The sequence below is a fragment of the Protopterus annectens genome, chromosome 5.part0 (assembly GCF_019279795.1).
Source record: "Protopterus annectens isolate FY-2018-M chromosome 5.part0, PAN1.0, whole genome shotgun sequence".
NCBI classification, from domain to species: Eukaryota; Metazoa; Chordata; order Ceratodontiformes; family Protopteridae; genus Protopterus; species Protopterus annectens.
In genome coordinates this window covers 694314221-694339031 of record NC_056735.1, presented here as the reverse complement: position 1 = coordinate 694339031, position 24811 = coordinate 694314221, and positions in this window count along the sequence as shown.

The window sequence follows — 24811 nt, the reverse complement described above, 5'->3', positions numbered from 1 at the left end:
TCAGTTTAGCACCATATGTTTGTACTGGAAAATCATTAAAAAGAGAATTTAAAAAGTAATGATACACATTGCAGTTTCTGACTTTACAACCCTCGGAAGATCAAACAACAGGCAGGATGCAAAACAAGGACAATAACAAGAGCAACATATCCTTGTTTGTGCCACATAGCAGTAACTCAGCTTTGTGCCCCCCAAAAGAACAGTCTATTCTTGTTTGTGCCACAACAGTAACTTACCTTTGCTCACCCCAAAAGAACAGACTATGCTTGTTTGTGCCATCCAACCTGACATTCAGTTGTTGGCAACTGCATAGCATATTATTCCCAGTTAGTATCCTCACACATTTTAAGGCCAATGATATAGAATGGCTTACACACTGCATGTCTCAGAGTACTGGTCAGATAACTGATGAATGACCAAGAAACACAGAAAAGTAAGACAGAGCTGTATATTTCCAAGGCAATAATCATAACAGGTTGTGTGAACACTAAGTGCACTATGTCCAAATATAATAAATATAATAAATATACAAATAGTTTATGGTTTGATATCAGTGTACTGTACATTCTGTTGCAGTTGGTTTTATGAAGAATGACATCAGTTCTTTGCTGCAAAGCTGTTTGTGTAGCAAAGAGGGATAAGGCACCCATCCTGTTTTCTGAAGGTTCATTTTTAATGAGAGTTGAAATCCAGCCCTATGTAGAAATATCTCATGTGTACTAACATTTTCTACTGTGTACGTCATAGATTACGTTTCCTCATTTCAACTATTTCTTCCTTTTTTCTTTCTTTTTTTTTTTTTTTTTTTTGTTGCTTTGGCCACTGTTTGCACTTAGCATCACTTAGTGCAAATATGCAAATACGGAAACTGGACACAAAAGAATGTCGGGTTTGGCTGTGATTATCTCGTTTGCATGAAACTGGGCAATTGGACCACTCAGAATGTAGACAGCCAAAAATAGAAACTGGATACATTCAATTAATGCTATTGGGCATTGGGCAAACCCATTAAGTGGCATTGAATGATGTTAACAGCAAGACCTTAACAATGATTACAGTAAAATAGGGGATGTCATGTAACTAGTCCTTTGTCAGCAAGTATAAGTGTAGAACTGGAGTGCAGGTGGTTCTGCGTTCTACTACAGGGTGGGCAATCTTTTTTCATTGTTGTGACATTGCAATTTATGGTAGTGAACTGAAACATGAACAGCTATTATTTCAATTCTCTTGTGGAAACAGGTATAAGCGTAACACTGCAATACACATGGGCCTGTGTTCAAATACAGCATATTCCATACACTTTTACTGTTGTTCCACTTCCTATTATAGTCACTCTCACTTATAACACTTGACATAGTGTAGATGATAATTATATTTATGAGGGCTGAGACACTAATATTGTGTCAGTTATTTGTTTATTTATTTATTTATCTATGTATTACCACATTTATTATCAAATGTATGAATGTGGATGTACTATGTTTCTGTAAGTATATTTCTGCTCTCTAGACTGGCATGGCCTTTACATTTGTCTAAAACACATACATAACTGCCTGTGTAATTTTTTCACTGCTTGCCACTGTTGCACAATGCTAAGCATTGTGCAAATGTGGGGCTCAGGGGTGCACACTGCTGAGCACTGTATTTGCATGATGGTAGCAGTGCTCCTCATTTTCAGTGTGTGCACTCCCAGTAAACACGATAGCTGGAATCAGTAGGAAACCATCATTTTCCCTTGCTCTTGATCCATGGTAGAGATGGCAGGAATTTGTGGAGAGGGTGTGAGATTTAGGGCTCAGAAAAGGGGTGTCCAGGAGTCCAAGATTTTTGTTGGACTCCTAGTGAAACACCACAGTGCTAGGCTGCTGCAGGGGAGTATTCTAGATCCCAGTATAAGTCAGAGGCTTTGGATAGTTGGCCCAGGCTGTAACCAGTGTCAACAGTATCCCCCACACTGGTGACCAATGTAGGCATCACTACAATGACATCCAAAGGAGGAAGAGGGGTACCCTTGATGCTTGCACCAAGGAATTTAAGACAGAGGACATCACACACATTTGTAAGTATAAAATACAGAGAGTACTTGTAAGACTTCAAAGGTAAATATAGGCAAGACTAGTATTCATAATGGTATTCTGTTCTGTTCTATTTTTTCCCACAGCTGCCAGGGAAAGGGGGGGGTCAATGTGAGAACCCATGGTGCTAGATTGGCAAGGATGAGGGAAGTATGTAGTATGTATGCAACAGAACAGTAGTGCTATTGTAGCATTAAAAGTTAAACATAGCTGTTTTGGTATTTTATAGAATTGTATTAAATTGAGCTTACAAATCTCAACTGACAATATTAGACTGTAGTCAGAGTAGTTGCAACATGCATATGTGCAATATATGCGTACATCAAGGAGCATTTGCTGCAATGTGCAAAATACTGTGCATCTGTTAGGAGTTGGTAGTCTTAAAATTAAACGTTATCTGTTAGGAGGTCATAGTCTTTGGAGGAGAGGTGGAGAGGTTAAGATAATAGAGTCAAATAATCGTATTAATGCATTGTATGTCACATATGAAGGTACTAATATCATCTCATTTTTTCTCTCGCCTCAACCCTTATCTTTCTTTTTTATTTTCTATTTATTTTATTGTATTTTATTTTTTGTTTGTTTTATTTTATGTGTCATCAAAATGTGTCCATGTCATCTGTGTTTATCACATTACAAATTGCACCACAGCACATTGGCGTAGGCCTACCCCACAAGATCCACTTGCTCCCCACTCCAGCAGCTACAGCATCTTTGCCTAACACTTCTGGAACCAACCTAACAGCACTCTCCAACTGCCCGTGCACTACCCGGCCCTCTGGTAGTCTTGTCCTGGAGGATAGGCCAGAGGTTCCCTCCTGGAGCAATGGCAAAGGTGGTGAGTTTATCACTCATAATTAACTGCAAGGCATGGTGCATAGGGTTGTGCTCTGCAATGTTTGCTGCACACCTAGGCTAGCTACTAGGAGAAGGACACACAGATGTCAAGCACTCCAGCCAGAGGCACAGTGAGGTGACAGTGATGATAGCCCATCAACCAGCTTGACAACCATGAGTTTTGGATGTCCTCAACCTCACCCGAACCATAGTGTCCACCAATCTCTTGTGTCCATCACCATCCCTGTGTCTTGTCTGTCTTGTCTGTCTGTGATTGTTTCCTCACCTACCCAACTTACCTGACCCAGACATACCTATATCTCTTCCCCAACATTTCTCTCTCTCTCTCTCAAAATAAATGTGCACCTGTCGCATAAAAAAACACATCCCATACATAGCTCTCCATTTCGCATGTGTCTTCTTGACACACTTGATTCAGTCCAATTGGCTATGCAGCATGCTTGTCTTGTGGTCACCCTTCTCTCTGGAGGTGACAGTCCAAATTCAGCTAATATTCTGCACATATGATCATTTTTTATTGTTGAAGAAATGGATAGCTATGGTTCTTTCCTACCTCCCTCCTGCACATTCCTGTATTGCTTTCCCTTTGTTCTTCCCCCTGATTGCTCCCCAGATTACCAGTGTCCTATCTTTCCCATTTCTTTTCTTTAATGTATTATTGCACAGTGGTGTGCATTGCATACCAACTCACAGCAATGGTAATACAAAAGTAGCTAAAAGTATTAGATACATCTATATTTGAAGCCAGTAGCATCTGGCCCCAAAAAAGAAAGTATCACTGCATTAACTGCATTACACCTGCTGCAACAGAGTCAGTTAAGTATCAGGTGTTTTTCACAGACTCAGTACTAACCATCATACTTTAGCAGTGCTGCCACTGGAATAGTTACATGACATTCCCGTATTTACTAATCATTCTTAAGGTCTTCCTTTTGCCCGTTGCACAAGGCTGAGCAAACAAGATAAGCACAGCCAAACCTTCCATTCATTCTTCCATTTCCCATGATTGTGCTAAGGACTGCATCAAGCAAACAATGGCCAAACAATAATAAAATAATAATAACAAACTGGCATAGAAAACACAGCTTGCCAACAAATGAAGAGGAGGTTGGATGTTAATGAAACAGAACCTATGAAATGTACACTGCTTACTTGCATTTCCAACTTGACAGATGTACATGTAACATTTTGTAAGTCTAACCTGAAACACCCACCTGATGTAAGCATTCACAGTTGCCATCCAATAAACACAAACACATCTGGAAGTTTACATCTGATATACAGAGCCAATGATTTGGGATTCAGCACATCCAATGAGTTCAGACCTCATTTGCATTTTCACTGTGCTGATAGCCCTGAATCTACACCCGATAGCAACCATGTAGCTAGGGAATCTAAAGGGGAGACAAATTGTTTCTGTGTTGAACACAGAAGAGGGAATATCACTTTGGAATATATCTGCACAGAGGAGTACTGATTTTTAGATGATATGTCTGCATGTCTTCACCTGCATATTTCTTATGGTGACATGTAACTATGAAAAATATGGTTAATGGTTTTTATATTTATATTTATTAGTGCACACATTTACACTTTTATCTGTCTGTATTACTTACAAGTGCACTGTTCATTTGAGGTGGGGAGCAAAGCTGCATTTCTATTATGGCACAAAAATGGTTTATGTTGCTATTGTTACTCTCCTTTTGTTGCATCCAGCCTGTATCTAATGCTGTCACATTACAGTTAGTTCTGAACAAATCTCACATCTTTTACTTTTTATTCTGTCTGTGCAGACTCCTTTCAGTGACTGTATTCCAAATATTTTGGAATTCATGGGGAACACCAGCACGGAGTCTATGCAGTTGCTGTATAGCTTGTTAGATTGGTTAATTAACATGTAATTCAGCTGCTTATTCTGTAATTAGCATGTTGCAGTGTTTACCTTGTTTGCGTGAGGGAGTGTGCACCTCTACATGCAGCTTACTGAATCTAAAACTTTCCATACCTGTGTGCGCATCACACCGTGACATGCACAAGGTGAAAAACAACACTGTAGGCTTTATTGAATCCCCCTAAGTAACTATTATGTTTGTAACAATTTGCATACAACTTAAAATATCTCAGTAACCAGTGAAGTTACACACATACTTTAATCAGCATTTTGTTCATACATCTGAGAGCTTTCACTTGAGGCTAAGCATTTCTATCTGCCCTACACGGTTGTCAAGATATTTAAAAAACATGAACTTTAAGACAATATATTAATATGGCTGTGTTTGCCATTGTGTAAACTTTAAAAAGAAATACATAGTTTTGGAATTATTAATGCAAATATAAACAAGCAATGCTTGATGCATACAGGCATCAGTAGGATGTAACTGCAGAAGCACCTGGAGGCGTCACTTGTCTCTAATGAGTTAAACTCAGATGAAGAACATCTCTGTGCCAGTGGAATGCCTAAAAGCTGGCATAAAAATCAGAGATCAGGTCATTCTATTCATAAAATTTTGCTGAACATTTTACATTCTTTCCATCATTTCATTAATCCTTAAAGCTGAATATAACTAACTATGCAGGTCATTAATTCCATGTGGCAATTCAGCCATTTTTGGAATTTTTTTTTTTTGCTTGCTTTCAAAACTCCTTCAAGAAATTTCAAAAGCCACATTTTAGTTAATTATGACTGCCTGAATTTCTTATACTGGATAACATTCTATAATTTTATTTGATGTTACTGTTGAAGATAACCTTAGTCCAAGGCATTAGAACAAAGAGCTGCAAATGGAACTTATTTTTATAATATAATGTGTGCATATCCTCTACATCATCAGGCCATGTTCCATGTAATTTTGCTGTACAGGGTCCCATATCCTGTCTATTCTATAGACGTACATTGCTGCAGAACATTTAGAGTAAATCCGCTACATATAGTGTATCGGTCTTATAGTAATAAAAAATTTGAAAGGTTCTTTCAATTTTTGCCAGGTTACTTCCCATGGGTGATGTATTCTAACATTGCTTGATATTTGATATCTGATCTCTGCTTAAGGGACATTCATAACTGGCTTAATATCTTCATTTGTTATCGGCCTAGTACATTATTTCCTCATCGCCATAATCAATTTATTCTTGATTGTTGACATTTCCAACCTATTTCTCATTCTTCCAAATCTTTAGCCAAAGTACATGATAGCTGACCAGCTCATAAACTGTCCTCATATCTTGCTTCTAGAATTTAAAATAGTCCAGGAAAGTGTTCTTTCTATAGCATTGTCATGATAATCTGGATCTCTTCACTTTTCTGTGCACCTAAAATACACAATTCTTGTTTCTGTTTGTACTCTAATCTTTATTACACTGCCTAAAATGAAAGACCACAACTGAAGAAATATTATCAAATGATAATTGGCAATGTAATGGAAAGATTTTTCAGCTTCTTTATGTCTTGTCTGAAAGAATTTTTCATTGATTGATAACTTTATGAATAACTGGGAAAGTCCAGCTGAGTAAATTCCATTTTTCTGATGGGGTTAGAATGAAAAGCTCTATATGCATGCATGAGAAAAACATGATGAGTACATATACCTATAAGGATATATAAACATAAGCAGAAAAAGTAGAGTACATAGACAAAACTTATAGATACATAACATTATACCTACCTTGGTTATACATTCTATATACAAATGATGGTCCAGAAAGGAACTAAAACAGCAACACACAATCATGTGACTGCAGTGCTGAAAATTAACGTTGAGAACACAATTATATTCTAGTTGAACTCACCATCATCATCATCATATTCCCTATTTTTTCCTATTTTCACATAGGATTGGGGTGTCAGCTGTCTCAGTCTTTCTCTTGATTTAGTGCCACTTTCCAACGTTCTTCAAAAGTCATGCCTGACTGTCACAGGTCTTCACACACACAATCCATCCATCTCTTTGGTGGGTGTTTTTGTTTCCTGTCTTCTTTCTGTCTGTCCCAAATCTTCTTCATCAGCCTGTCTTCTGCTTTCCTGCACATGTGCTAGAACCACTGTAGTGCATTCTCTTTGACCATCGCTGCAGCTGGAGCTACATTGACTTCTGCTCTGATGTCCTTATTCCTTCATCTGCCTATCCTATCATCTGTCTTAGGCACTTCATCTCCATCATCTCTAGCTTTTACAAATGCTCTGCTTTCATTGCCCAGATTCCTGTACCATTCAGTTATACTGGTTGCACCACTGATTTGTATACTTTATTTTTTAGCTTTTTTGGCATTCTTCTGTCATACATTGACCCTCTGTGCCAGACGACTGCAGCCCCTGAAATTCTAGCTTTGACCTCCTTATTCAAAGTTCCCTTCTCTTCAACTGCCCCTCCTAGGTACTTGAGCCTGTTAACTTGTTACACTATTTCCTTCTATCTCATTTCTCAGCTTATGCTGTTTTCCCTTATTTGCTCCCATCTGCCTTCAGTTTTCCTTTCCATTCCCCTATCTTTGCTGAAGATCTTGTTCAGAGTCTGCCTGTAATGCAACATCATCTGTATACAGAAACTTTTGAATGTCTCTCCTCCAACTTGTAGTCCATCACCAGTCCAACAGCAGTGGGCTCAGAACTGAACCCTGATGCACAACCATTTCCAGAGAGAACTCCTCTGTAAGTCCAAACACTGTTTGTAATTGTGTCCTTGGGTGCTTACACATAGCTTTCACTAATTCTACTGATAATTCTGGGACTTACAACCATTGCACGACTGCCCAAATCAGCTTTGTCAGGCCTTTGTCATTTGGTTTCTCCAAGTCTAGGAATGCCCAATTAAACTCTTTCTTCATCTCTAACTTCTTCTCAATTATGTGTCTTAATGATAATATCAGGTCAGTTGTGCTGCATCCTGATCTAAATCTGAACTGCTCGTCCTGTGCCGATACCACAAGTCAATGCCCCAGCTATCCAGGTAGTTCTTCAACTGAAAACCAAAAAAGCACTTTCCTGTAATAACCCAATTGCAACTACCTCCACCTCAGCTACTTCTTCCATTGAAGAGCAAAAAAAGAAACAAAAAAAAAACCTTCACTGTAGTGATCAGGATATTACAGTTATATCCACGTCTCCCCCAGGCAGCTCTTCAATTGAAGCACACAAAAAACAGCATGATGGATTGCTTTCGCACCCTGACAAGACTTTGTGCCTGGGGCTATTGCCCCATCACCCATCCCTAGCTATGCTTCTGTGATACTGTCTCTCTTTCTCTCTCTCTTGCTGAGATATGTGTTGCCCACCATCAAACCATTTGTCAGACAGAAGTCTAGAACTGTCTCCTCTTTTTTTACCTGATGCCCCTCATGTGGTACCTGATAATTGTCATATGCTGTACTGTCTCTCCCAACAGATACATTCATGCCCCCCATTATCAACACTAACCCATATTGTCCTGCTTTAATAGGTCCTGAAACTGCTGCCTGTCTGTCACAATCTTGATGTGGGCAGAGGACAGGCTCCCTCTTGAAATATCAACACTTGAAATGCTGAGTGCTGACAAGCCTAAAAATGAAAACCAAAAATCCAGGAGAAGAGCGAATTTTGAAAATCACTTTTCTCCTTTAAACTTCTTTTTGCAGGGGGACAAGCCTTCCTGCACCCCACCCCCAAAAAAAATATTCATACTAACTCTGTCATTGCCATAACTCAGAAAAAAGGGAATATTTTGAGAAACTGCATCTTGGAATTGGTATATGTAAGTCTGATCTTTCTCTGCCATTCAGTCTCCATATTTCAGAACTCACTACAGCAGGTCCGGACATTTTAAATGGTTACCCATAGGCTAAGAATATTAATACTGCCTAATGCTTACACTGGAGTCTGATTGTAATGAGTCACTAATTTTAATGATATCTCTTTCTCTTATGAAGCCTCTCCCACACCACAATTCTCACACCACTTCTAGATGGTCCTTCTCCTGAGTAGTAAACTCTGGATCCCAAGACAAGTGGCTTTACTGCACTGCACTTCTGTCTTGTCTTCTGGGTACAGCAGATGTCCAGCCTCCTTCTTACCATCATGTCATCCACTTCCAAGCTCTGGTGAACTTAGCCATCCATAGCCCAAGGCTGTCAGGTTAATAGATTTTATGCCCAGCTTTCACTCAGCAGTGCTATCCCAGGTAATCCAATATGGGCAACTGGACATTAGCTGGCCAGTAACTTATTGATCCAAGGCTTCTGGGCTTTATGGTGGGCATACGCTAGCCAATAGGGACACATAAACTCCTCCCACCATTAACATGGATAAACTGGAATAGACTAAGTCCTCAACCCACTTATCACTGGAAAATACCCATGCTCATTTTTGGAGACATTAGAACACATGATGAAATCACTTAGAGCCAATTTTTGCACTATTGAATTGCTAGCCCTGACATGTCATGCGATCTGTGATGTCCTATCTAGAGAATGATGCCCAAAGCAGTCGATCTATGCAACTTTTCCCTAATAGTCACCCTCCTGAGTCTGTACAGCTGCCCACAACTCCATTCTTGAGTGAGTTTGAAGTGAAAATACTCAGTATATTTTTGGGGAGGTGGGAGGATCCTCACAGAAATACAGGAAGAACATGCAGTAGTCATACAGTCATTGGCCTGCGGTCAGACTCAGACCTTGTATGTTGTGCATGGGAGGGAAATACCTTAACTATTATGCCAGCTGTGTCTTTTTTCTAGTTGAATTATTTATAGTAACTGTATTCTCAAAACACAAAGGGATTTTGGCCGATATTTTAATTTTTCAGCAGCAGAAAACACAAGGATGCAATAGACTAGCAAAAATAATTATCTGGTATACAGTTTGAAAGATAATGTCTTTATAAAATGCAATTATTACCAATCCCCAATAACAGCATAACTGCCTTACCTGTTCAGGATCCTGTGGAAGCAAAGACTAGCCAGAAAAGCAATGTGCATAAGGCAAGGAACCAATTCTTAACACATCTCAGAATGTGCACACACACACACACACACACACACACACACACACACACACACACACACACACACACACACACACACGCACACACGCACACAGGCACACACGCACACACGCACACACACACACACACACACACAGCAGTACACATACACACATTTCATCTAAATGTGGTTCTTTGGGTGAGACAGAAAGTCATCACCTGTAGCACAAACTCACATTGATGCAGGAAACATTTCAAAATACTGCATAGAGTGTAGTCCAACAATGAAGCAAACCAAAGTGCTAATCACTGTGATGCAGCAATGCTAACCATTGCACCACTATGCTACACTATGTGCCAGATAAATGAGAAACGTACACAGCTACTAAGTCGAATGAGTAAGAAAGTTGAAAGTAATTCAGTTAGAAGGTGGAGAAATTGTGTCGTGTAAGAGTAGAAAGGAGTAGAGAGATATGTATTTCAGTAAGAAGCCTCAGTGTAAGGTAATAGGTGGAGATGAAGTCTGTGGTCATATGGTAAGGAAAAAAGACTGCCTCAAAATCTGAGACAGAGGGAGAACGGAGCTCATGCTTATGTTATTAAATGTGGTAGAGAGAATATGAATACATGAAAAATAATCAAACGGTAAAAATGAACAGGATTGGTAAAATAAGTTGGGCAACAGAGTATAAAAGGGCAAAGGGATTGGGATAGGGGCAGCTTGTAGTTGCATTAAGGTACAGCCATTCTAGTGCTTGGGCATTGATAACTGGGGAAATCAGGGTATGAATGACTAGGCCTGAAAAAGGTCTATGATTAACATTAATGCAGAGGGGAGGAAACAGTGATGCAAGATACATATGTCATAAGCGGCTATCTGAAGGAATAAATGTTTAGGAGAAGAGTCCCCACACAAGAAGGCTAGTCTCAACAGAGTATCTGTACAGGATGCAGATTTAGAGATAAATGACTTCCCAGTTACTGGTCCATAATAATGACAGATATCCTTTCTCTTTCATCTGAGCTTTGAAAATGGCTAATGAGGAAAGAGCTCCTTACTCCTTATAATAGACGCGTATTCTTTTCTTCTGCTACATACATTTATTTATTTATTTATTTATGTATTTATTTATTTATTTTATTTTACATTTATTTACCAGGGGAGTCCGTCTGAGCAAGATGCCCATTTTCAGTGGAGGCCTGGGGAGAAAAGCTCCATAGAGTACTAAGATTAACAATACAGAAACATACACATATGCACAGAAATTATATATAGGACATTTGAGGAGAACACAGTTAAAAGGAAATAACTGCTATCTCCATTAAGATACAATTGAAAGATCAAGCAAAACACTTAACGAATAGACATAAAAAAGTAACTGTAGTACAATATTTTTCATTGGAAATAGTGGGTATTACATACAAAATTTGTACAGGAATAAGTATTTGGTACAAAGCAAATGTAGACTTGGGCAGTTTATGAGTTTCTAACATACAGCAACCTGTGAAATGATAACACAATAGAAGAAGTTGATGAGTTGTACATCCTGGGATGAGTTTGTGTTAAAGGGATAGGACTGAAAGTTCTGCCTTTAGAATAGGAGATATGTGTCTTGCTTTGAGGAGAGGAGGGTTATAGTATAGGAATGCCTAAGTTATGTTAGTGGGGAGTATATATGGAGTATGTTATAATATTTGATTTGGTATGAGGTTATCCTGGGTCTGAGCAGGTACATTTCCATGAGCCAGTTAAGTAGGACTGGAGAAGGTTTTTAAAGTTATGTTTACTGTCTAGGATCTAGATTTCTAGAGGAAGAGTATTCCATATTTTTGTACTAGCACTAGAGAAGAGGGAGACACCTGAACAATTCTTGCCTTCGGATATTTCAACTAGCACTTTGTTGGAGGATTTTTCTGGGGTGATATAGGATTTGGTGAGCAATTATAAGTTGGTTATAGGTCAGTAAGTTTGGTAATTCCAGCCAGTATAATTGTTTGATGGCTAGACAATTGTGGGCCCTGAAAGCTGAGTCAGTAGCAAACTTTGAAATTTTGTTATAGCAGTTGGTAAATTTATTTAAGTTGCTTTTGTTTAGATTAATTAATACAGGGGAAGCATAGAGTAGTGTAGAGAGTTTGAGATTATGACTTTACTGTTATTAGTGAGGTAGTTTTTGCATCTGTAGAAGGTTCTGAGTTTTTTATGGACTGCTTGTTATTGCTTATGCTATATGCTTGTCAAAGTTCATGTTGTGATCTATGATAATTCCTAATAGTTTTGTTTGTTAGACTGGTGTGATGGGGGTATTATTAAAAGAGATTATTTTAAATGGGGGAATGGGTCTGTGGCTTTTGAGGGATGAAATAGCATTAGTTGTGTTTTTTTATGGTTGAGTATTAGTTGTGAGTCAGATAACCAGGCCTCTATGGCAGTAAAGGATTCTGGGTAGTTTTCTACAGAAGTTGAAAGGAAGGGACAGAGCAGATTAGGGTGGAGTCATCAGCATACTGGACCAGATTGGCATGGAGAGGGGCTTTGTGAAGATAATTGGTAAATATGGTTAAGAGGAGCGGTCCAAGGATGGTTCCCTGTGGGACTCTTAATATTACATGGAGAAGATGAGATAGGGAGTTTTGACATTTTACGGCTTGTTGGCAGTTAGATAGTCTTTGAAGCATAATAGTGTGGAGTTGGTTATGGTTGAGTTTTGAGAGTATAGTTAGAAGTTTAGCATGAGAGACTGTGTTGAATGCCTTGGAGAGATCTAGAAAGATAGTTGAGACCAGGTTACTGTTGTTCTGTTGTTGATTTATAGTATTGGAAAAGCTAATAAGTGCGGTGTTGGTTCTGTAATTGGGGTGAAATCTGTGTTGTGTATTAGCCAGGAGATTATTAGTTAGGAGGTAGTTTAGAATTTGGGAATGTATGCATTTCTCTAGGATTTTTGACAGTGGGTTAGTATGGCAACTGGTCGGTAGTTAGTTCAGTTAAGTTGCAGCCTTTATGAAGTGGTATTATGTGTGAAATTTCCCACAGGGTTCCAAGAGAGTTGGGATGCATTGTTCAGAGGCTGACCTATTTATTAATAGAGAAATGGGGTATGAGATAGTTTTTGCTGCAATTTTGAGGTATTCTGCTGGGAGTTTATTGGCTGCTAGGGTTGTGGGTTTAAGTTTTGTCAAGTATTTATAAATTGTGTTGGTTGGGACTAGTTGTAGGGAGAAGTAATTTTGGTCTGTTGTTGAGGCCACGGGATTAGGATATGCTGTAAAAGTAACTGGTGTTTGTGAGGTTTAGAATGGATTTGGTGAGGTATTGGTTAAACTGAGTGACAATAGTGTCTGTGATGGTATCAATATTTCGGGGTGGAGTATTGTTTTTTCCTGGTTGTAGGATTTTATTTATAGCTGCCTAGAATTTTTGTGGGTTAGTTTTGTGTTTTGTTCGGACGTCTGGGTAGTAATTTTTTTTGTCTGTTCTTATTTGTTTTTTGGCTTTGTTTCTTAGTTCAACATATTTCTGTCTATTTCTCCATGAATGTTGAAAGTCTTTGAAACATAAATGAGTGAAGAGCTTGTAGATCTCATGATAAATCCTTGGGTATACCAAGTACACATTTTTCTTTAGACAGTTTCTAGAGTGTACGAGTTTATGGAAAGCACAAGTTCCACTAATAAAAACTGATGGAGCATGTCCTTCCAGCTAAGGTAATGAAGGACTTCACAGTGACTGGTTTTATGTTTGTGTGTGCATTGAAAATTTTAACAGTTTACTCCATGCAGAACTAATTGCATATAATGCATCGGCTAGTCATTTGTTAAAAACAATGCATGAATGATTGACTGGAGGGGGATTGTAATAATAATTAACGGGTTTACCTCACACACACACACAAGGCATAGTGTTTGGTTCTCAACTTTGAGGGAAACTGGCTAAGCTTACAAAGGCCCATGAGGAGAGCTGCCTGGTACCTACTTATAATTCTATCATCAGGTTTGGTAGCAAAAGTTGAAAAATCCAACATGTTAGGACAATTTTATTAATTTTAGAAAGAGACAGAATCTTGCTCCACACCTGCCTGAATAAAAAGGGGTTTTGAAATTAAAAAAACCTTAACAAATATATTATCGGATTTGGTAAAGGTTACCAACCATGGAAACTAATAATTTTGCAGTTCTGTACCTAAAATCAAACAATTTTATTCTGCTAATGCTTATGGCCCAGTCTGTGTTCCTGTGTGGTGTACTTTATGTGGGAATGACATCATATCAATTAAAATTATGATCTTACGAATACTTTAGTAACACGTGCTGTTACTAACAATGAAATGCTTGATACAGGCATTTCTTAGATCTCATGACTGCACCTATGTTTCTTGTAGATGGTAGATTTCAACAGTCCTAATATATTAAGATGGCAATTGAGTTTAGAGAGTTAAGAAAAAAAGATGAATTATTAGTTCAAGTGCCTTATCTGTTCCAGGCATAGTTCTCAACTGTTCAGATTTTTGTAGAATGTCCTGATTTTTACCTCATATATTTGGACTGTTCATAAAATTTATGATTTTCTGCCAGTTCACTGGTATGATCTGTGTATTGGTCATTAAATAATGACATACATTTGAGTGTCACGCTTCATATCCTTCAGAAAAAAATGTGTGCAAACACAAATCCTAACAACTTTCTAAGTTTATAAGAGCAATATTTAAAATCTTTCCCTATTTTTGGGCCTTGTCTGTAAGGTGAACACCTTAACCATTATCCCAACACCCCCCCCCCCCCCCCCCATTATGTCAGGCTTTGTCTAGATTTCTTGTCCTAAGAGGTTGAGAGGTATTTCCAAGAATCTGTGACACCATGTGAGTTCAATTTGTTCTTGGCACATTTAGAATGCACCAGGCTGCAAGGAAACAGTTGCTATAATTTTTTTTCTTTCTTTTATTTATTTGTATTTGTCAACCAGGGTAGTACTCTGACCTCTATGGACCTTTATCAGGCGCAGCCCAGAAGCAATGTATGCCACAATGCCTGTCTGGAGATTGCCTGTTGTCTCTGTGGGGTTACTTCCTCCTTCCCAAATCCCATGTGTTTCTAAATCAAACTCACCCAACAATTGTATGGGTGACTATTAGGGAAAGGTCTGCATTATGTAATAACTGTGGAGGGCTAGCCACTTTAATAGTGCTGGGTATACCAGTGATAAGAGGGTCAACCTGACCTATGCCTTGTACCTATGCTAACAGTAGGAGGGAGCCTATGTACCTCTATTGGCACTGGCCAATGTGCCTGCCATATGGCCAAAGGAACTGGCTGATCCAGCTAATGAGCTTTGGTTACATGAGATAACTCTATTGACTGAAAGTTGGATATACAACTAATTAACCTGTCAATGACTACTACACATAATACAGGTTCACTGACAGTACAGCTTGGAAGTGGATGACATGATGATAGGTAGGAGGCTGGACATTCTGTGTATCCAGGAGACAAGTCAAAGGGCAGTTCAGCAAATCCACTTTGCTTAGTGTCTGCTGCTCAAGGAGACAGACCTAAAAATGATGAGGGGAGAGTCTTCTCAATATAGGAAGAGATGTTATTAGAAATAGTGATAGACTCATGGCAATCAGAGGTAGGGAAATAATCATAATCTCAGTCTCAGACTAAGCACCAGCAGGCAGTGAGGAAAGGATTGCATTCAGCAGTAGTTATGAGACCTACTAGATAAAGTAAGAGCATGAATTTTGACAATCAGGGACCTGAATGCTCATATGGATACAGACTGGCAGGAAAGTATAGACTTGCTGGGCCCAAATTGGTGGGCAACAGGAATAAAGAAGTAAAAGCCATTCTAGATTTCTATCTGGCTGGCAAATGGCTTGATGGTGGCAATAACATGGTTCAGCAAGAGAAAGTCACAAGATTGCATACATGAGTGGCCAACATTTTGGTACACTTCCTTGTTAAGAAAGGACATTGGGTAGAATCAGAGATAGCAAAGTCAACCCCAGTGAAACAGTAAGCCCACAGCATAAACCAGTGGTGGCTACTATCACTTGTAAGCAGTGGTCAGAAAAGGCCCTAAGGTCAACAGAGACTAAGTTGAAGAACTGGAAGTTGACTGGATTGAAAGCACATGAGTTCAAGAAAAAAGTCAGGGAGCTAAAGAATAGCAGTGTCTTAAAACAGTATGCTTGAGGGCAAGCCAGGTATGAAAATAAGATACATAAGAAAAGATGGTGGCTGAATGCAAAAGTCCAGGAAGCTATCAAAAGAAAGGAGGAGGAAAGGACAAAGCGGGAGACAGAAAAAAAAGATCAAGATAAGAAAGAATACTGATTGGCTAGCAAAGATGCTAAATGAGCAGTTGTAATCATAGCTCTCAACTGTCCAGATTGTTGTCTCATATTTTTGGTCTGTTTCTCATAAAATTGTAATTTTCTGGCAAATTGCTGGCAAATCACTAAGGACTGAAGACAGAAAATAATGGCAGACATTTGATTGTTTAGACTTGATATCCTTCAGAAAATTAATGCTAAAGCAAAATCTATTATTCTATCAACTTTCTAAGTTTGTAAGAGCAATATTTAAAAAGTGTCCCTATTTTGGGCCCTTTGTCCTCCATTGTTTCTGGCTTTGTCCAGATGTCTTGCTCTAACAGGTTGAGAGGTATAGCTGCAATATCAGTGCATCAGAGACACACTTCTGGAGAAGGACTCAGCAGCAGATGGCACAAAAAATTTCCATTACATTGCAAGAAAAGACAGACAGATAAAGAAAATATACCATATGATCCGCCACATAACCCATGCACTCAGGTCACTCCACAACAAGTACAAATATGACTCTGTCATTGTATGACCTGAGATGTACCCTCCTGGACTACATGAAAAGAGACATGGAAGAGCTCTCTGATCTTGTAGCCCAGGCAGGTATGACCCTAGCCCTGAGTAGCATTCTGCCATCACACAGAATGATACCGCAGTACAAGGACAAAATGATTGACTTCAACAATTGGCTAAGCTTCTGGTGTCATTCTAAGGGGATCCAGTATCTGTCTGCTTGGGATGACATGGTCGACAGACCACGATGCTTTGCCACAGATGGCCCGCACCTGTAGCCCCTGGGATTCAGGATACTGGCTAAGGCTCTTGCTGCCCCTATAGTGCCTTTTTTAGGCAAGGTTCAAATAACAAATTCACCACCATAACGGGAACAGGCAAGCAAAAACTGAGGGTAATTCTACTCAATGCTAGAAGTCTAAATCTCATAATGCACTCACTCCAGGCATTCCTAAAAATGGAGAACATTGATATCTGTGCAGTGACTGAGACCTGGTTCAAAGCTCCAGATAGCACCTCTGCACTACCAGGCTATAACTCATACCACACTTTTCGGCCATGTAACCTGGACCAAAATACCAAGGTGGAGGTGTGTCCATATTCATTAAGGATATCCACACTTCCAGGCTAGTTGCTCAGCATAATGCATCCAAGGTTATCCAAGTGCAACTAACTCTGGGCAAAACTGCAATACAAATTATAGCTTACTACAGATCCCCCACCATGCCCCAGGATTCCCACTCCTCTTTTCTTGATGTACTGGAAAATATTAGGGTTCAACCAAACACCCTAATAATGGGCAACTTCAACTACCCCACCATTAACTGGGAAAACTACACCTTTACCAACTCCTTAGCACAAAGATTTCTAGAATTCATAAACTCCAATGCCCTGGAACAACTTATCCACACTCCCACCAGGGGCAACAATATCCTAGACCAAGTCATTACCAACATGAGTGACCGGTGTTCCACACCTGAAGTCAATTCCTTGTTGGTCCCAATCCAAATCGGAAGCAATTTGTCAGGTGCCATATGAAGGTATTTTCGAGCCTTCCACAGGAAACCAGTATAAATGTTTACTTGAAGATGGACAGCAAGGGAAGGAACAGAAAAGTGTGGAAACTCTGATGCAGTCAAAGTTGAGGAGTGATAGGCCAGTGAGTTCTCATATGACCGAGCAATGGATGGCACAGGATGAAATTGAAGAGAATGTGCCACAGGAAGATGTTATAGAACTCTCTATAGCATGTCTGAAGGAAATAGAAAATAAAAAAATGTGCCCTGTTGTCAACTGCCAAGTAGTGTGCAATGTGAAGGGAATCATCCTGAACATGTGTGCTGGCAACCCTGGCAATTTCCATGACTCACATATCTGGCACATCTCCCAGTTGTACCAGATATTTACTGGGGGGGCATATCCCTCAATCTCTTAGTGCAAGGATTCTGGACAAAGCCTGATGAAATGGGGGACAAAGGCTATAAAATAAAGACATATTTTAAATATCACTACTTAAAACGTTGCTATAGTAACAGGGTTTTCATTAATATACATTTTCTGAAGAATATGAAGTCTGCAACTCAAATGTATGAAATTATTTATCGACTTCAGTTCTCAGATCATCCTAGTACTTTGTCAGAAAAAAAACGCAAGTTTTAGGAGGGACAGACCAAAAGTATGAGCCACAAATCTGGACAGTTAAGAGGTATGGATCCAATATCGCACAGGGTAATTTACTGGGGGATGCAGGCTATACACTGGAACCATGGCTGATGACACCCATCAGAAATGCATACACACCTATGGAAGAATGCTATAATGAGGCACATGCTCAAACCAGAAATGTCATAGACCATATGTTTGGGTCTATTGCTTAGATACATCTGGGGCAGCCCTGCAGTACAATCCATGGACATTTTCAGAAATCTTCAAAGTATGTGCCATGCTACACAACATAATCCTGAGGAAACAGCTGCAGCAGGATCAGTAAGGGGAAGAAGCATTCATCCCACCACCAATGCCAAGGTCACCACAGCCAAAGGCAGATGAGGGTTCAGAGGTGGAGCCACCAGCTGCTGTGGATGTAGGCAGACATAGGCGTGATCAGTATTCCCTTGCATTGGCAAAGAGACAGTGCATAGCACATTAATTCACCACTTGGGGGGCCTAAAACCTTCCTCCTATCACATACATCTAGTAACATTGATGCAAGGCAACCGACAAAACCTTTTCCTCCCCATGTATTGGCTATGTACTGCTTACATCAGAGTCAGCTCTGAACTAACACTGTGGCAACTGCTGCATTTACAAGGTAAGTTCTGAACCTGGAGTGTATTGTTTAATAATACAGTGTCATATCCTTATTTTGCATTACTTGGTACAGTAAGCAAGTAAAAGGTGGAAGATTTGTTCAGAAATTACCTTAACATGTGAGAGCAGAGACTTATTTGACTTATGTGTTTATTAATAAGTTGTAGGCCTCAGGCATCAAATATTCTCACAGTCATACTTCTCAAAAGTACTGATGATCACTGCATGCCCTCAGTTTAGCACCATATGTCTGTACTGGAAAATCATTAAAGAGAGACGTTAAAAAGTAATGATACACATTGCAGTTTCTGACTTCACAACCCTCAGAAGATCAAACAACAGGCAGGATGCAAAACAAGGACAATAACAAGAGCAACATATCCTTGTTTGTGCCACATAGCAGTAACTCAACTTTGTGCCCCCCAAAAGAACAGTCCATTCTTGTTTGTGCCACAACAGTAACTTACCTTTGCTCCACCCTAAAAGAACAGGCTACGCTTGTTTGTGCCATCCAACCTGCCATGTTGGCAACTGCATAGCATATTATTTCCAGTTATTATCCTCACACATTTTAAGGCCAATGATATAGAATGGCTTACACACTTCATGTCTCAGAGTACTGGTCAGATAACTGATGAATGACCCACAAACACAGAAAAGTAAGACAGGGCTGTATATTTCCAAGGCAATAATCATAACAGGTTGTGTGATCACTAAGTGCACTATGTCCAAATATAATAAATATAACAAATATACAAATAGTTTATGTTTTGATATCAGTGTACTGGACATTCTGTTGCAGTTGGTTTTATGAAGAATGACTTCAGTTCTTTGCTGCAAAGCTGTTTGTGTAGCAAAGAGGGATAAGGCACCCATCCTGTTTTCTGAAGGTTCATTTTTAATGAGAGTTGAAATCCAGCCCTATGTAGAAATATCTCCTGTGTACTAACATTTTCTACTGTGAATGTCATAGATTACATTTCATCATTTCAACTATTTCTTCCTTTTTTCTTTCTTTTTTTTTTTTGTTGCTTTGGCCACTGTTTGTGCTTAGCATCACTTAGTGCAAATATGGAAAATGGACACAAAAGAATGTCGGGTTTGGCTGTGATTATCTTGTTTGCATGAAACTGGGCAATTGGACCACTCAGAATGTAGACAGCCAAAAATAGAAACTGGATACATTCAATTAATGCTATTGGGCATTGGGCAAACCCATTAAGTGGCATTGCATGATGTTAACAGCAAGACCTTAACAATTACAGTAAAATAGGGGATGTCTAGTCCTTTGTCAGCAAGTATAAGTGTAGAACTGGAGTGCAGATGGTTCTGCGTTCTACTACAGGGTGGGCAATCTTTTTTCATTGTTGTGACATTGCAATTTATAGTAATGAACTGAAACATAAACATCTATTATTTCAATTATCTTGTGGAAACAGGTATAAGAGTAACACTGCAATACACATGGGCCTGTGTTCAAATACAGCATATTCCATACACTTTTACTGTTGTTCCACTTCCTATTATAGTCACTCTCACTTATAACACTTGACATAGTGTAGATGATAATTATATTTATGAGGGCTGAGACACTAGTATTGTGTCATTTATTTATTTATTTAGCTATGTATTAACACATTTATTATCAAATGTATGAATGTGGATGTACTATGTTTCTGTAAGTATATTTCTGCTCTCTAGACTGGCATGGCCTTTACATTTGTCTAACACTCATACATAACTGCCTGTGTAATTTTTCACTGCTTGCCACTGTTGCACACTGCTTACCATCATGCAAATGTGGGGCTCAGGGGTGCACACTGCTGAGCACTGTATTTGCATGATGGTAACAGTGCTCATTTTCAGTGTGTGCACTCCCAGTAAACACGATAACTGGAATCAGTAGGAAGCCATAATTCTTCCTTGCTCTTGATCCATGGTAGAGATGGCAGGGATTATGGAGAGGGTGTGAGATTTAGGGCTCAGAAAAGGGGTGTCCAGGAGTCCAAGATTTTTGTTGGACTCCTAGTGAAACACCACAGTGCCAGGCTGCTGCAGGGGAGTATTCTAGATCCCAGTATAAGTCAGAGGCTTTGGATAGTTGGCCCAGGCTGTAACCAGTGTCAACAGTATCCCCCACACTGGAAACCAATGTAGGCATCACTACAATGACCTCCAGAGGAGGAAAAGGGGTACCATTGATGCTTGCACCAAGGAATTTAGGACGGAGGACATCACACACACATTTGTAAGTATAAAATACAGAGAGTACTTATAAGACTTCAAAGGTAAATATAGGCAAGACTAGTATTCATAATGGTAGTCTGTTCTGTTCTATTTTTTCCCACAGCTGCCAGGGAAAGGGGGGGGTCAATGTGAGAACCTATGGTGCTAAATTGGCAAGGATGAGGAAAGTATGTAGTATGTATGCAACAGAACAGTAGTGCTATTGTAGCATTAAAAGTTAAACATAGCTGTTTTGGTATTTTATAGAATTGTATTAAATTGAGCTTACAAATCTCAACTGACAATATAAGACTGTAGTCAGAGTAGTTGCAATATGCATATGTGCAATATATACGCACATCACGGAGCACTTGCTGCAATGTGCAAAATACTGTGAATCTGTTAGGAGTTGGTAGTCTTAAAATTAAATGTTATCTGTTAGGAGGTCATAGTCTTTGGAGGAGAGGTGGAGAGGTTAAGATAATAGAGTCAAATAATGCATTGTATGTCACATATGAAGGTACTAATATCTTCTCATTTTTTATCTCGCCTCAACCTTTATCTCTCTTTTTTATTTTATATTTATTTTATTGCATTTTATTTTTTGTTTGTTTTATTGTATGTGTCAACATAAAATGTGTACATCTCATCTGTGTTTATCACATTACAAATTGCTCCACAGCACATTGGGGTAGGGCTACCCCACAAGAGCAACCTGCCCCCCACTCCAGCAGCTACAGCATCTTTGCCTAGCACATCTGGAACCAACCTGGCAGCACTCTCCCACTGCCCGTGCACTACCCGGCCCTCTGGTAGTCTTGTCCTGGAGGATAGGCCAGTGGTTCCCTCCTGGAGCAGTGGCAAAGGTGGTGAGTTTATCACTCATAATGAACTGCAAGGCATGGTGCATAGGGTTGTGCTCTGCAATGTTGCTGCACACCTAGGCTAGCTACTAGGAAAAGGACACACAGATGTCAGGCACTCCAACCAGAGGCACGGTGAGGTGACAGTGATGATAGCCCAGTGGTTAAGGACTCGATTCTCCCTGTCAACCAGCTTGACAACCATGAGTTTTGGATGTCCTCAACCTCACCCAAATGATAGTGTCCACCAATCTTTTGTGTCCATCACCATCCCTGTGTCTTCTCTTTTTTGTCTGTCTGTGATTGTTTCCTCACCTACCCAACTTACCTGACCCAGACATACCTACTTCTCTTCCCCAACATTCCTCTCTCTCTCTCTCTCTCTCTCAAAATAAATGTGCACCTGTCGCACAAAAAAACACATCCCATACATAGCTCTCCATTTCGCACATGTGTCTTTTTGACACACTTGATTCAGTCCAATTGGCTATACAGCATGCTTGTCTTGTGGTCACCCCTCTCTCTGGAGGTGACAGTCCAAATTCAGCTAATATTCTGCACATATGATCATTTTCTATTGTTGAAGAAATGGATAGCTATGGTTCTTTCCTACCTCCCTCCTGCACATTCCTGTATTGCTTTCCCTTTGTTCTTCCTCCTGATTGCTCCCCATATTACCAGTGTCCTATCTTTCCCATTTCTTTTCTTTAATGTATTATTGCACAGTGCTGTGCATTGCACACCAACTCACGGCAATGGTAATGCAAAAGTAGCTAAAAGTATTAGATACATCTGTATTTGAAGCCAGTAGGATCTGGCCCAAAAAGGAAAGTATCACTGCAATAACTGCATTACACCTGCTGCAACAGAGTTAGTTAAGTATCAGGTGTTTTTCACAGACTCAGTACTAACCATCATACTTTAGCAGTGCTGCCACTGGAATAGTTACATGACATTCCCTTATTTACTAATCATTCTTAAGGTCTTCCTTTTGCCCATTGCACAAGGCTGAGCAAACAAGATAAGCACAGCCAAACCTTCCATTCATTCTTCCATTTCCCATGATTGTGCTAAGGACTGCATCAAGCAAACAATGGCCAAACAATAATAAAATGATAATAACAAAATGGCATAGAAAGCACAGCTTTCCGACAAATGAAGAGGAGGTTGGATGTTAATGAAACAGAACCTGTGAAATGTGCACTGCTTACTTGCATTTCCAACTTGACAGATGTACATGTAACACTTTGTAAGTCGATCCTGAAACACCCACCTGATGTAAGCATTCACATTTGCCATCCAATAAACACAAACACATCTGGAAGTGAGTTCCTGCACTATGTTTACATATGATATACAGAGCCAATGATTTGGGATTCAGCACGTCCAATGAGTTCAGACCTCATTTGCATTTTCACTGTGCTGATAGCCCTGAATCTACACCCGATAGCAACCATGTAGCTAGGGAATCTGAAGGGGAGACAAATTGTCTCTGTGTTGAACACAGAAGAGGGAATATCACTTTGGAATATATCTGCACAGAGGAATACTGATTTTTAGATGATATGTCTGCATGTCTTCACCTACATATTTCTTATGGTGACATGTAACTATGAAAAATCTGTTTAATGGTTTTTATATTTATATTTATTAGCGCACACATTTACACTTTTATCTGTCTCTATTACTTACAAGTGTACTGTTCATTTGGGGTGGGGGAGCAAAGCTGCATTTCTATTATGGCACAACAATGGTTTATGTTGCTATTGTTACTCTCCTTTTGTTGCATCCAGCCTGTATCTAATGCTGTCACATTACAGTTAGTTCTGAACAAATCTCACACCTTTTACTTTTTATTCTGTCTGTGTAGACTCCTTTCAGTGACTGTATTCCAAATATTTTGGAATTCATGGGGAACACCAGCACGGAGTCTATGCGGTTGCTGTATAGCTTGTTAGATCGGTTAATTAGCATGTAATTCAGCTGCTTATTCTGTAATTAGCATGTTGCAGTGTTTACCTTGTTTACGTGGGGGAGTGTGCACCTCTACATGCAGCTTACTGAATCTAAAACTTTCCATACCTGTGTGCGCATCACACCGTGACATGCACAAGGTGAAAAACAACACTGTAGGCTTTATTGAATCCCCCCTAAGTAACTATTATGTTTGTAATAATTTGCATACAACTTAAAATATCTCAGTAACCACTGATGTTACACACATACTTTCATCAGCATTTTGTTCATACATCTGAGAGCTTTCACTTGAGGCTAAGCATTTCTATCTGCCCTACACGGTTGTCGAGATATTTAAAAAACATGAACTTTAAGACAATATATTAATATGGCTGTACTTGCCATTGTGTAAGCTTTAAAAAGAAATACATGGTTTTGGAATTATTAATGCAAATATAAACAAGCAATGCTTGATGCATACAGGCATCAGTAGGATGTAACTGCAGAAGCACCTGGAGGCGTCACTTGTCTCTAATGAGTTAAACTCAGATGAAGAAAATCTCTGTGCCAGTGGAATGCCTAAAAGCTGGCATAAAAATCAGAGATCAGGTCATTCTATTCATAAAATTTTGCTGAACATTTTACATTCTTTCCATCATTTCATTAATCCTTAAAGCTGAATATAACTAACTGTGCAGGTCACTAATTCCATGTGGCAATTCAGCCATTTTAGGA